This window comes from Nothoprocta perdicaria, unplaced genomic scaffold (genome assembly GCF_003342845.1).
Source record: "Nothoprocta perdicaria isolate Ctin4 unplaced genomic scaffold, notPer1 scaffold_81, whole genome shotgun sequence".
Lineage (NCBI taxonomy): Eukaryota > Metazoa > Chordata > Aves > Tinamiformes > Tinamidae > Nothoprocta > Nothoprocta perdicaria.
The window spans coordinates 2,727,166-2,739,791 of record NW_020456099.1 but is presented as its reverse complement, the minus strand read 5'-3'; the positions used below and the strand labels follow the sequence as shown (position 1 = coordinate 2,739,791).

Sequence of the window (12,626 nt, the reverse complement as noted above, 5' to 3'; positions counted from 1 at the left end):
ACAAGGCAAGTCTCCCGAGCCTTAATTCCTTATACGTGGGACTTGGGAAAAGAGGTATGAAGCTTGGCAGATGAGATTTGTAATGGCTTTCCTAGAAAGGAAAGGAGGAAGCATGTCTGCATTCATATGACATGTCAGAAAACTACAATSCACTTATAATGCAAAATTTTGCTTTTCATGGTGCTGTTAGTGACTTGATAGTTCTTTTTCTTTGCAAAATTGCTGTCATGAGCAGCACACAACTGCCTTTTCTACGTGGCATGTCAGTAGTTACTGTCTGTGGTGCTCTGGTTTGGGYTCTCTGAGAACTAAGTCCATGCAAAGATGGAATAGAAGCCCCTTTTCCATTCCTGCACGTGAACCTTGCTTTGGAAATCATGAATCCTGAGGGTGGAGTGCATAACCTCCCTGCTGAGCCCCTACCCTGCCTGCTGTCCCTCAGGGTGAGGGGAGAAGCGACCTGCACTGTCGGCCCCATGGTCACGGCCTGTGGCTCCTGGCACTTGTGGGCGGCCACAGTCACCTGGGGGAGGCAATTCCTTCCAAATCTTGACTAGGAGAGGCGTGTGTGCCTGGAAAAAAGCACTTGCCATCCAGCTGTATCTCAGGGTAGTTGAGGAGGAAGGACAGAGCGGGTGGCAGTGCCTGGTGGCCCTTCTAGGGCCGTTGGGTGGCCTCTTAGGGCCACTGGTGGCAGCGGCACCATTTGCATGTGAAGGAGCCCTGCACCTTGACTCCATGGCACTGCCCTGGGCCAACTCTGGCTGTGTGGAAAGGGATGTGACAGAAATGGCCATTTCCAGCCTAATTTCCCGAGTATCTTTCCATGATGTCCCTCAGGAATGTTTTGAGGGATTGGAAGGGCTTTCCTCACTGAGCTGGCTCTGCGGGAAGGATGGCATCCCGCTTCCAGCTGGCGAGGTGGCACTGCGTGTTTGTTTAGCGTCACATTGTGGAAAGTTAAAACATTTCTGTGCCTTGGGATGTCCTTGTCACAGGAAGGAGCAGTGAGAGGCTGGCTGGGACTGCCAGAGCCTTTTCTGTGCTGACAGATTCGCTTAGCTGAACATTTGGGTCATTTCCACTCCCTGGAGATGTGCTTGGAGCCGTGCTGATAATCCTCACCTCCCCTGCAGCAAATAAACCCTCCGGTTCCCCAAATGCTGGGACACATCCTCCAATTCAGCCTGGAATGGGGTCAGTCAACTGTCAGCCAGTGACCCATTTTCCCAGCTGTTGCTGAGTGCACATAGCCCTGGGGAAGCCTGGATCTGAGCTGTGTCCCTCCTCTCCTACTCCTTAAAAAGCATTGATACATGAAAAGAAAGCAGGACTTACGACGACTTGTGTTCAGCTGAGGAATCCTGTACTGTGTTCAATCGTATTTCAACCCAAAAAGTGTTTGAATACTAAAAACTCAGCATAAAAAATCATGGAAATGAATTACAAAAGTGTYGTGTACAACGTGCTGTTTGCCAATATTTTTGTTCCCTGTTGGCAGATTCACAGGTTGGATAAACCTAGGTTTAGAGGAATATTTTAAAATATCTGACTATTGTGTTCTGCAATGGCTAAGGATGGATTTGTGGGGAGGAATGGCATGAGCAGCTATTTAAAATCAGGATTTCACAGTTTCCTTGGAAGACAGGTATTTGTTTGAGTTTAGGCTTTTATCTGGGAGAGCAGATCCACTGCAGATTTGGATATGTTTTTCCRCTAAGGACTTCTAGCCTAACAAGGAAAATTGGCAATAAGGCATGCTTTTTAATTATGTTAAGTTTCTGCTATATCCATATAGTTTTTTTTTCCTTTTTTTTTTTTTTTACTATATCCTGTTGGTCTCATAAACTCCAAACTGTCAATTTTGTTATGTTTTCACCAATGTGTCTTTTAAGCTGTTTTTGCAAAACCACATTAAAACCTTACAAAAATATTTCTTCCTCACCTTAAAGATAATGCTTTACTATTATCTATTGGGGTTGAATATTTTCAAACACGGACAGTGTATCTTAATTGGAAATAACTGCAAAATCCCTCCTAGTATTTTCTTTTCCTGTTTTTCCCCTCCCCTATGCTAGTTCAGTTATTTGCTTTACTTTAGAGTTTTATGAAGGGAGTGCTGGAATAGAAAACAATAGAAAAATAACATGTTGGTCGTCRTCTTTAAATATGAGAAATACCCATTATTACTTTGTAAGCCCAGTTGTTGAGGGGATGTAGTCGTATATGGGAATATAGCTACATTTTTATTTCCTACCTGTTTCCCAGTGTGTCTTTTCTTAGGCAATGGTATTCTTTATGCAGTAGTGCGATGCACAGATGTCAGTGTCTGGCGTGCACCTTGRGGGTGCACGAGTCGCCCCCAGAGCTGCCCAGCGCTCAGAATAACAGCACCTTTTTGCTCCGGGGCTGTTTGCCTGTGAGCACTGACACCCAACCCCTTGTGGGGCTGCACAGAGGCTTTACAAGCGGGATGTTCTGCTCCTCACAGTTAATCGTGGCCAGCATGGAGCTCGGCAGGAAGAGGGGAATGATTTTATGACTGAAGTGATGTGAAGACCGAGCCAGGCCTGGGGACACGAGCTGTTGTGTGGCAGCGTAGGGCTTTCGACGTGGCTTTGTGAGGGGCACCCACAAACATGCTCGGGGCTTTCAGGAACGCTTTTAGGTCACTGACACTTGGAAAGCGTTACACGTTTTGACCCAAAAGGCTGTAACAAAGGCACGTAAACGCAAAGTGAAGGCTAGCATCCATCCGTGGCTGCTCTTATTGTATCCGCAGGAATTTCAGATCACTGAAGGATGTTAGCAATTATGTGCTGAAATAACTACGTACAATGGGATGAGGTAAGGAAAGCATTTCAGCCTTGAATTTGAATTTCTTTTGGTTTTCATCAGTTTTGTGCCAACACCTCTTAGTGTGTCTCTGGGGCCATCCTATATTGTTTGGTGCAGGAAATGGAGGGGACAAAGGTTCAACAACAAGTGCCTGAATTGTATGGATGGGCCTGCACATGTATGGATGTGACCTTTTCTTTGGCACAAGCCACTCCGTGCACGGGGCAGTTTGGAGGGCATTCCTGATGGACTCTCAAAGGCATTTCACGGATGTGATGCCTGTTTTCCTCTCTTGGCACAGTGGCCTTTGTGGCAGGATCATCCTGGATTGCTGAGAAGCGTTCGTCTCTGTGTCACTTGCGTTTCTGCCAAACGCTGAGCCRCAGAGTCCTGTGTGAGCCTTGTGTGTTCCCCTTGGTCCACGCTGGAGGAACTCGTCCCCAAAGAGCCAAGCCCGGAGCTGGGTGACCCCGGCCCAAGGAGGCAGGGGCAGGAAGCAGATTTCCTCCCAATGCATGGAATGACTGTGGAGATGCCCCCCACTGGACCTGAGTGGTGTCCGGTGGCAGATGAAGCTCTGTGGGGCCCTTGTGCTGCCCTCATGAGGAGTGTCGTGCCTGCTTTGCCCTGCAGCAGCCTTGCCCTYGTGCCACTGCAGCGCAGCAGTGGGATGAGCCCGGTGCTAAGCTGTCTCCAAAGGATGGACACTTGCAGGAAGTCCCATCCGAAACCTCCTTTCTCAAAAGTCAAAGTACAGGCCACGAGAGCTGGGAGTCTGAGTTCACCACAATAGTTAATCAAAACATTTGCCATGCATTGTGTGAGCTTCTTCACAGTTTATGCATTTATCTTTCAAACATCTGTGAAGCAGCATGGCTTGGATAGGTTTCTGTTACTACTCTGAGTCTTCGTTGGCTCTGGAGAATGAGTGAAGAGGAGCCAGACGACATGAAGGGCAGGCAATCAAAGCTTTTGCCTCTCAGATCCTTGCAGATGGGCCTTCTGATGAAATGACTAACAACTGCTGCCAGATCAGCAAGTAGCAGCCACAAGGCACCTGTATTTGTTTAACTTTCATTTTGTTAGATGACTTGTCTTTATGCTCTTGCTGTTGCAGCTATGGGGTATAAATCATGAGGCTTCTTCCTGATCTCCTGAACATGAGGGTGAAATGAGTCACTTGAGAGTGCTGGTTGGACAGGCCYGCTGATGTAAAAGTGGTGGGAGCAAAGGCAGGAGCCAGGCCTAGGTGTGCACGAAGAGTCTGTCCATCCCACTTGTCTCGAACACCTTTCTCGTCAGATGCAGCACAAAGTCATCTGGTGGCACGTGCTGTAACTAGAGAGAGGAAAGCTTGTTAGAAGCAGCCTTTGGTTATCACAAGAAGAACAAAAAATCTGTGACTGCTGGAATAAAAAATTCCTGCCTGCTCTACCCCAGTGGAATTCGCGAGGGAAAGCTGTTTGGAAGCGAGAATCCATGTGGTTGGGCTCCCCTTCCCATGTGAACGTGCCCTTGGCTGCCTGGTGGGTAACTAGTTTGCACAGAGTTCTGCTGTTTGAGGTGCTAGCTTAGACTATAGGGTATCATCTGTCTTCAAGCTAAAAAACCCCTTATTTTGCAAGGATTACTAAGCAAAATCCAGGGGAGCCAGAGGAGGCTGTAGCCCATGCTGTTATCTCCAAAAGCAAGGAGGGTCTTGTCTTTGACCAGTTTCTGAGTTAAGGGTTTGGGTCACTGTGGGCTCTTTTCCAAGTTTTTCTTTTTCAGAGTATTTTTAGGCAAAAAGAAGAGTTTGGAGCAGTGCTCTGCTTTCTGTGCTTGTGATCATGAAGTGAAAATGCTGGTTGTGCTCGGAGGCTAAAACTAAGTTTAACTGAACTTGCTGCCTGTTGTAGCTTTAAAAAATAAAAATCAAATTCATCTTTATATTAGAATCACATTTAAAAATTGATTTTCCTTCTTTATTTTTGAGAAAGAGGATCAGAAAAAGGATTTTCCTTCCCAAGAAASAATTGGGGAAGCCAATTTTGATTAGGTTTTACTAAAACAAGCAAAMAAACAAACTGACCCTGCTCACTGATGGGTTGTAGATCAACACGCAATTGCACTTGGAATTTTTTCCTCACAGAACAAAACATCTGATCTTGGCTCCTGTGTGGAGACTCTGGCAATATTAACAGTCATACAGCATTTCCTAGAAATTAATTGCTGGCAGTAGAGAATTGCATAAAGGTGTAGAAGCCTGGCCAGTAACTCCGGGCTTTCACTCCTAGGAAAGGCTGTCTATATTTGCAGAAGGGAAAAAAAAAAAAAGCTTGTCACAAAAAAAAGGCACGAAGGTGATTGACAAGACTGGCTGTTTATTTTTGCCCTATGTTGTTCCTGTAGTCCTCAACAGAAGTGCATGAGAAAGAGCAAGGAGGACAGATGGTCTCCCTCGCTGCGAACGAAGGAGGTGGGTTTAAGGACAGCTTGAGGCAACTAGTATGTTCCTTCCTGCTGTAAAGGTAGAAATGTGGAATTCCGTTTCGGGCGATGGAGCGTGGCCATTTCTGATGTCCTTCCCTGTCACAAACGGCAATAACCCTGGGCAGGATCGGAGTGCGTATTGCACCGCTTAGGATAAAGGTGTTGAAACGCCTCCTGCGGCAGCTTCTCCGAGCAGTGGCCGCTTCACCTGGCTCAGCAGCACGGCGGGTGACGCGGCAGCACCGAGGGCCCCTCACGCGTACTGCGCCCGAGCAGCGACAGCGGAGCCGCTCGCTCTCACAGGCACGGGACGGGACACGGATGCACGAGCCGCAGTCAGTGGGAATGCTCTGCTTTTAAGTGCTGCTGCTCGGTGGCTCGCTCCGAGACGTGTCCCCTGCCGCCCCGCGCTCATCGCTGATTACACGACAGCGTTTCCTGCGCTGTGCCGTTAACCAAGGCCACCTCAGCCTGCTGAAACCACGTGCCCCACCTGCCTCCAGTGTCCGCGGTGTGGCCAGCGGCTGGTTTTACCCAAGGCTGGCTGTTTGTCGAGCCTGGAAATGTTTTGCCCGCGCGGGTTCTTTCGCCTCATACCTCAAGGCCTCGTTACTAGGTAACGGAGGCCCATTTGCCAATTGCCCACCATTTCCTCCTTGCCGCCTTACAGGCCTGGTTATTAACATTTAGTTCAGAGAAATTGCTGTCATTATGTGAAGTAACTTCCTCTAGAGGTTACTCATTAACCTGAGGTATTTTACTGGGCGATTATAATTGCCAAATGCCATAGGCATGGAAAACCTTTGAACTCCTCAAGGTATTAGTGTATGGGAGAAAGGGTATCAGCTGTGATTTTTTCCCCCCTTTTTTTCCCCCCAGTTATTTTTCCTTTTGTCAGTGTTTTTGTTGCGTTGCTCCGTGTGCTTCACGGCATAGAGAGCCCACCAAGCTGCCTGCAAAAGGGGCTCGCGGCCCTGCGTTAGCCCTCGTGCAGCTGAGCTAGCCCTAGCGAGCTCTGCAGAGCTATCGCGCTCCTTATCTGCTTACTAGGGCAAGCGGGAGCAGAATTTGATCTCCTGACCTTGCCCGAGAAGTGACATAATTGGGAAGTTAGCAGGCTGGTGTGGCACGGCTGTGCTGTTACGTACCGTGCTTCAGCATTTGGGATGGCTCTATGCCCTTGTTTTTGGGGAGATTTTCACTTGACCCCCGTGATAGATATTGGGTTCAGGGAATGGGAATCTGCATGAAAACCCCTCCGTTCCTCTTGCTTTCTTTCATTTGCTGCACAAACGGAATCAGCTGCATATTTCAGTGTTTTTCTCAGAGCAGCCTGTGTTCTCTGGGAAAACCCTACAAAATGTATTTGTTCTTCTCCTCTGACCCACTCCTCTTTTAGAAGTGCATCAACATTCCTGGTAACTCGATTCCTCTGACAGGATAGAGCAAGCTGCTGTCGTGCAAGCCTGTGTTGCCAGGTGACTTGGATGAGGAAATATATATCATATTCAGGAAATTAGGGGACAAGTGAGATATATACCTTGTGCTTTAGCAGAATTAAAAAAAATGAAAACTCCATAAGTACACTTTATAGGGAGTCAGACCTAGTTTTGACGGTAGGAAATGAAAGGTTGTGGTGGGCAAGGAAACTTTAATCTTGTAAATCTTCTGAAATACAACTGTGGAATAATTGGTGCCCTAAGTTAATAAGGGGAAAAGGCAGAGGATTCATTTGGTAATGCTACCATCAAGTCAGGATGGGAGAATACAGATCATCAGCTCTGTGCAACTGTTATCAAGCCCTTAATGTAAACCTGGTTGCCTGCTCCCATCTGCCTTTTCAATCTGTATGACTTTTTTTAAAAGGGAATACTGAGAAAACAAAAGTTATGTACTTACATCCTGCATAATACAGGTTCCATGGTGCAAGTCATTACCTTAATAGCTGTAATAATGAAAAATAACAATAGCTACGGTTTATGGTAGTGGTCGAACTCACTTTTTTAATGGTTATTTCTTTCTTCATCCTCCAGAACAAAGCTTGTTCCAGTTTTGAGTGGATTTTCTCATTTGATGATGTTGGCTGTGACTTCTCAACTACTATGAGTTGCAATGAGTAACCTGTGGAGTTTTGTGTTGACATCCAATATTACTTGCTGGGATAAATTCAGTGATCCATGAAGTCCGAGTAGAGCCGAAGGTGGGTAGCACTTTAAAACTTTTTTTTCACCAATAAAAACATGCTTCACTGAATTCTTGTTTATCCTTTCTACTTAACCTGCTCACCTGCAGCTTCAGGTCTGATCTGTGAGATACATAATTTAACACTGTGGGAATAACAGTTTTCAGGTTTTGCTTTGTAGGCTTATCAATAAACAAACCCAGGTAGCTGTACAAGCTACTAATGTACTTCAACAGCAAACAAACCCCAACCTAGCATTAACTCCTTAAAGCCCTTGAGAATACATCACCATGTAGAAATTATTTGTACATAATGTGAAAACTATTAGCAAAACTTTCTATATATGATACATCCCTGAGTGAAATTAAAAGCTTATCAGGATTATAGCAAATCAAAGRTTTTAGACCCAAGTGCAAATGAACATTGTAAACTACAGTTGCTGACTGTACTTGAAGAAAATGTATGTCGAGGGCTTGGGGAAGCAGGGAGCTAACACGTTTCACACACCTGAGATGGGAGGCATGCTGCTGCCAGCTGTGGCATGTTCCGTGCTTTCAAGGCAGTCAGTAAGTGCCTCCAACCCTTTATTTATCTTTCTGAAGTGTCTAAACTTTTCTGTCCCGTGCTATGTAGGCATTACAAAATATTTAGACTTATTTTGATAAGTGACACTGAGTTGATGTATCATGGAATGATATCTAGTGTCATAGAAGAGCAGGGAGCTAATGTTTTCTGTGGAAGCACTTGCAGTAGTTCAGATGTTAGACTTTTTCCACATGTTGGACTTGCAAGTGCAGAGGATGCAGTGATTTATTTTTGGCCCCAAATTAGCCTGCGTGTTAATGCACTGTAAATTGATGTTTTATTGACGTTGTGGCAACTCTCAGTTAAATAATGACTATTAGATTTTCAAGGAAGACATGCAATGGAGAAAAATTTTGCTTAGAGCAAAAGAAACCTCCCTTATAATCCCCTCTGAAAAGGAGGCTCAGAGAACAGCCTAAATGGTGCTGTCCTTATAACAATCAGTAACAGGCTGAAATTGTTATAAACACCTCTTTATTTTYACAAGGTCAGGATTTGTGCCTTTGCAAGTCTCACTGGGAATATGATTTATTGATCTGGAATCTCTACAGAAACATCTGTCAGGCTTAGTGGATTATTTCCTGATACAAGTTTGTTTCTGAAAATGGAATGCACACCACTTTGACAAAAAGCTGTATCAGGTTATATTTAAACCTATCAGAAAAGATGGGAGGGGAATTTGAGATTTTTTTCTGCTATTTTTTAATTACTTTTTTTTTTTTTTGTTGATTCTGATGTGGCTTCTGCAGTCAGGAGAAAATGGAATCTGTGCTGAGTGGTTGCAGACCTGACTGATGGTTCATTGCTTACTATGCTGGTAGGAAGAGTGGCTATATGCAACTTGAAGATGATCTGTGGACAGAAGTAAATTGAGATATAGTTGAAGATGCTGCTGTCTATTGGGGGCAAAAAGATTGACAGATCCGTGAACAGGGAAGTTAATAACCCTGCATAAAGGTACTTGTTCTRTGCTGGTATATTATGTTTTTTGGTTTGTTTTTTTTTCCCTTTTCTCTTCCTCAGAGGGCATGGGGGAAAAAAAAAAGAGGAAATTAAGTCTCTTAAAACCAAAAACTATGGAAATTATTCTTATACTTCCTGATTTACACATAGGGTCAAGAACTATGGTGGGGGATGAGTGGTAACATCCAATTTGCTGTCTCGTGACCACAGCATTTGACTTCTTATCTGTTTCTTCCCTTCGAAAGCAAGGTGGGATCTGCTGCCTATGGTTCAATGTGTGATGAGCTGTGTACTCTCAGAAACCTGCAGGATATTCTCTCGGCACACCTCCATTTGCCTTGCTTTCCCATTTCCCAGTGCAGAAGCTGTGAATCTGTGGGGATTTGCCACTTCCTTCTAGGATCACCTGTGCTGTGGCTTAAATAAAAGTTTGTTTCTTCAGCTGTCTGACTGGGGAGTTTATCTGACTCCAGTTGACCCCTTAGTTTTATAATGAGCTAGTTTATTTGCTTGCGCAAATTGGGTTTTCTTAGACAGAAGCATAACAGACTGTAAAGAGGCCAATCTTTTGATCATTTCAGCTCCGGAAGGGGGAAACTACAATGCCTTTCTGCACTCACTGGGCACTCTCTGGGTTGTTAATAACATTAAGTTACTGTTCCTGAACACTTTTTTTTTTTTTTAACCGTGTTGTAAAGTCTGGAAAGTGTAGTTTCTTCTGTCTATATTAGAAATATTGATAGGGTTTACAGGCTTATTACTTTTCTATTCCCGGGAAATCCAGAGTCTTTGCTTAGCAACCAGCCTGACTGTTTCTAATTCTTCTTTAAATACATCTTTGCACCTATAGTTGTGCCACGGAGAGCCACAAGGCAGAATCCTGGAAGAAAAAAAAGGAGTAAACACTTTGTGCACATGGTGCCAGTTTTTCCTCGATGGGACTCAAACCTCTAGCGTAGCCCAACAAAGCTGGGCATGATGTGCCAAAATATCTTTTTTTAATAAACAACACTGGCAGCAGGAAATAATACTGGTCAGGGCTTGTTTTTCTGGCTCGGGGCCTCATTCCAACCTGTTGCAACCAGCTATGGAGCGTCTGTGGGGACACCCCCGTACAGGAGGCCCCACGGAGGAAGGGAACTTTTGCATTTCTGTTTGACTGGGATCCTTGCCAGTGGCTAAGTTCAAAGTGCAGTTTCCAGTAATTTGCTGTTACTACTCTGCGTGTTTGATAGGCCGGGAGAGAAGCATGCAACCCGAAGTAATATTTCCTGATTTCTTTCCTTTCCCGAGATATGAATGGAGGGTGCAGAGGCACTGAAACGCAAAAGGGCCTTCCTGCCTCCAATGCACCTTTGATGCTTTCCTTTTCTCCTCCTGCGCAGCCCCCTTCCCTCCTCCCGCCTGCTCCCTTAGATCATATCCCCTGCTGCTGTCAGTTCCGTGTTTGGATGGAATTCATATTGATTGTTTCCCTGAGCAAACACTGGGTGGCTGTTCTTATGCAACCAGAAAAAAAAAAAAATCCTATTGATTTGCCCAGTGTGAGGGTTGTTTAGGTTGATATGCAGTAGGGAAAACGCTTCCCTCTCCTCTCACAATTACTGTTTTTTACCTTTGGTTTGGGCAGATTTTTCAATCATTTCTTCAGCTCTGTAAGCTTTGGTAAGAAGGTAAGCGTAGGAGGAGGCCAGGGGAATAGCTGCTGCTGTCTCCAAYGCATGCAGTTGTACAGCATGTGTGTGCCATTGTGGTTAGGGAAGAAGCATCATCTACAATTAAGATGATATAAGCATTTTTATTGTAATCCTTTGTGTTTGCCCTGACAAAATTTGCCTCTTTGGGGCTGGTACTTTCCTGGCGTGTTCTCAGCCAGGTGACAGCTTTGGGTTTTCCAAGCAAGGAATATGAATATTCCAGAAAGTTGAGGAAATGGGGCCCCTCCTGCCTATTTGCAGGAAAACAAACAAACAAAACCTCTTGAAATTGTTGAAAAATAGATTGAAAGTCAAAATGATCTTTAGGTCTTTAGACAGAAGACAGCCTGGCTGTAACTGTCAAAGAGGGAAAAGGGTTTTGSTGAGCACTTACTGAATAATCTGTGCAAAAAATAATGCAAATGTTCTGCATCAGAGGCATAGCTAGGGTTACAGGGGAAGCCCAAGTGCTTAACATCCTGATTCTCTCTTTTTTGAAGGCTTAAGTATGCAGACCTGGATACCTGTGGGTGTGGGGTATTAGTTCAGCTACCTGCAAAGGCAGAGCAGCAGCAAATTTAAAGGTGCAGTACTTAAAGTGCAAGCTGCTTCCCCTGCAGGAAAGTAAATACAGGAAAAGAAAAATGAGCACTGAGCTTGTGTGCTGCTTTTGTACTCGGGCTTCACGTTCCCACTCGAACTGTCATCTCGCCTCTGGTGAAAAACAAATAAAATTCCTTTGACTCTAATATATACCTAGAGTTTTCAAATAAATAAGCAGGCAAATAGCACTTTTTCCCCTCACAGTGCACTGACAGGTGTTCACACAATTTCTAGCACTAATGTGGTTTTAATCATTAAACCGAACAGTTCCTCGAAAGCCCAAGAATTTGGAGGCAATTTTGATCTTTCCAGTTGTGCTGATCACTTCATATGCCGTGCAAATGCGTACTGTGGTGCCATACCAGGCCTCTCTAAATGGCAAGCTGAAGGAAGCAGTGTGAACATAGTTTTGAGCTGAACGCTTCAAATACCGTAATTGCAACTGCGTTATTCATGATTAATGCTTTTTTTCTGATGTTTAGTCAAAAATTCCCTGGGGGTCAGGGGGAGGAGAGACTATAGGAGAAAAGCGCAGAGTAGCAAATAAACAACCCGTGACCTACAGCAGCAATTGCCTTGCCTGTGAGCAAAGAGCATCCCTGGTACCAGGGTGCTTGTCCTGCAGCAGGCTGCTGTGCTCAGCCCGCCCCTTTAACCAGCTGTGCTGCACTGAAAGGAGAAAACCTGTGACCCCGTCCATATATTTTTTTTTTTTGTGCGTGAGAATAATTCAACAAAGGCTGCCTGCACTAATGTGCTAAAACCACAATCTCCTGTGGTCGCAAAACCTCTGGCTCCCTTTTGCAGGCCCTGTGAGGTGATTGGAGAAGGCTGGGTTGCACCATGAGGCCAAATGGCAGGTAAACAACAACAACAACAACAAAAAAAGGCATTCAAATGAAGTTACTGCTCGTAAAGCTGAAGGATCTGAGCAGGCTTTCTGCAGCTGGGCTGTTAAGCAGCTTCCTGGCCCAGGGAAGCCTCGAGGATGTTGCACAGAGTGTTCCTAACGGGGTCCTGGCGCTGAAGTCGCAACCTGACGATGGAAAAGGATGCAGGGGTGACGAGATCTTTTCCATAGGAAGTTTTGAAATAGTCCTTTGTCCTCCGTGTTGATGTGMGAAACCTGAATAATATTTAGGAGGCTCTCTTTGGTCTCGCTAAGATTTGCTTGAATGTAAATGTACAGTTTTGCACTTGGAGATTGCTTACAGAAAATGAAGAAATTGTGAGAGAAGGAATGTGTCCTGWCGTTCACTGTAATGAAAAGCATTAGAAATCATTCA

The 12,626-nt window shown here is 45.0% G+C and overlaps 1 long non-coding RNA gene across 2 annotated transcripts in view; it reads left to right on the top strand.

Annotated features, from left to right (window-relative positions):
- The window catches only part of LOC112958186, a 28,116-nt gene extending 18,184 nt beyond the window's left edge, over positions 1 to 9,932 (top strand). Inside the window, exons 2-4 of one of the 2 annotated variants that reach the window (XR_003251378.1) lie at positions 7,344 to 7,510; positions 8,827 to 9,034; positions 9,891 to 9,932. This is a non-coding gene — a long non-coding RNA (uncharacterized LOC112958186). Of the gene's footprint in view, positions 1 to 7,343; positions 7,511 to 8,826; positions 9,035 to 9,289; positions 9,339 to 9,890 lie in introns of those variants that run through there. The other variant, XR_003251379.1, reaches the window with a different exon arrangement.
- The last annotated feature ends 2,694 nt before the right edge of the window (positions 9,933 to 12,626 follow it).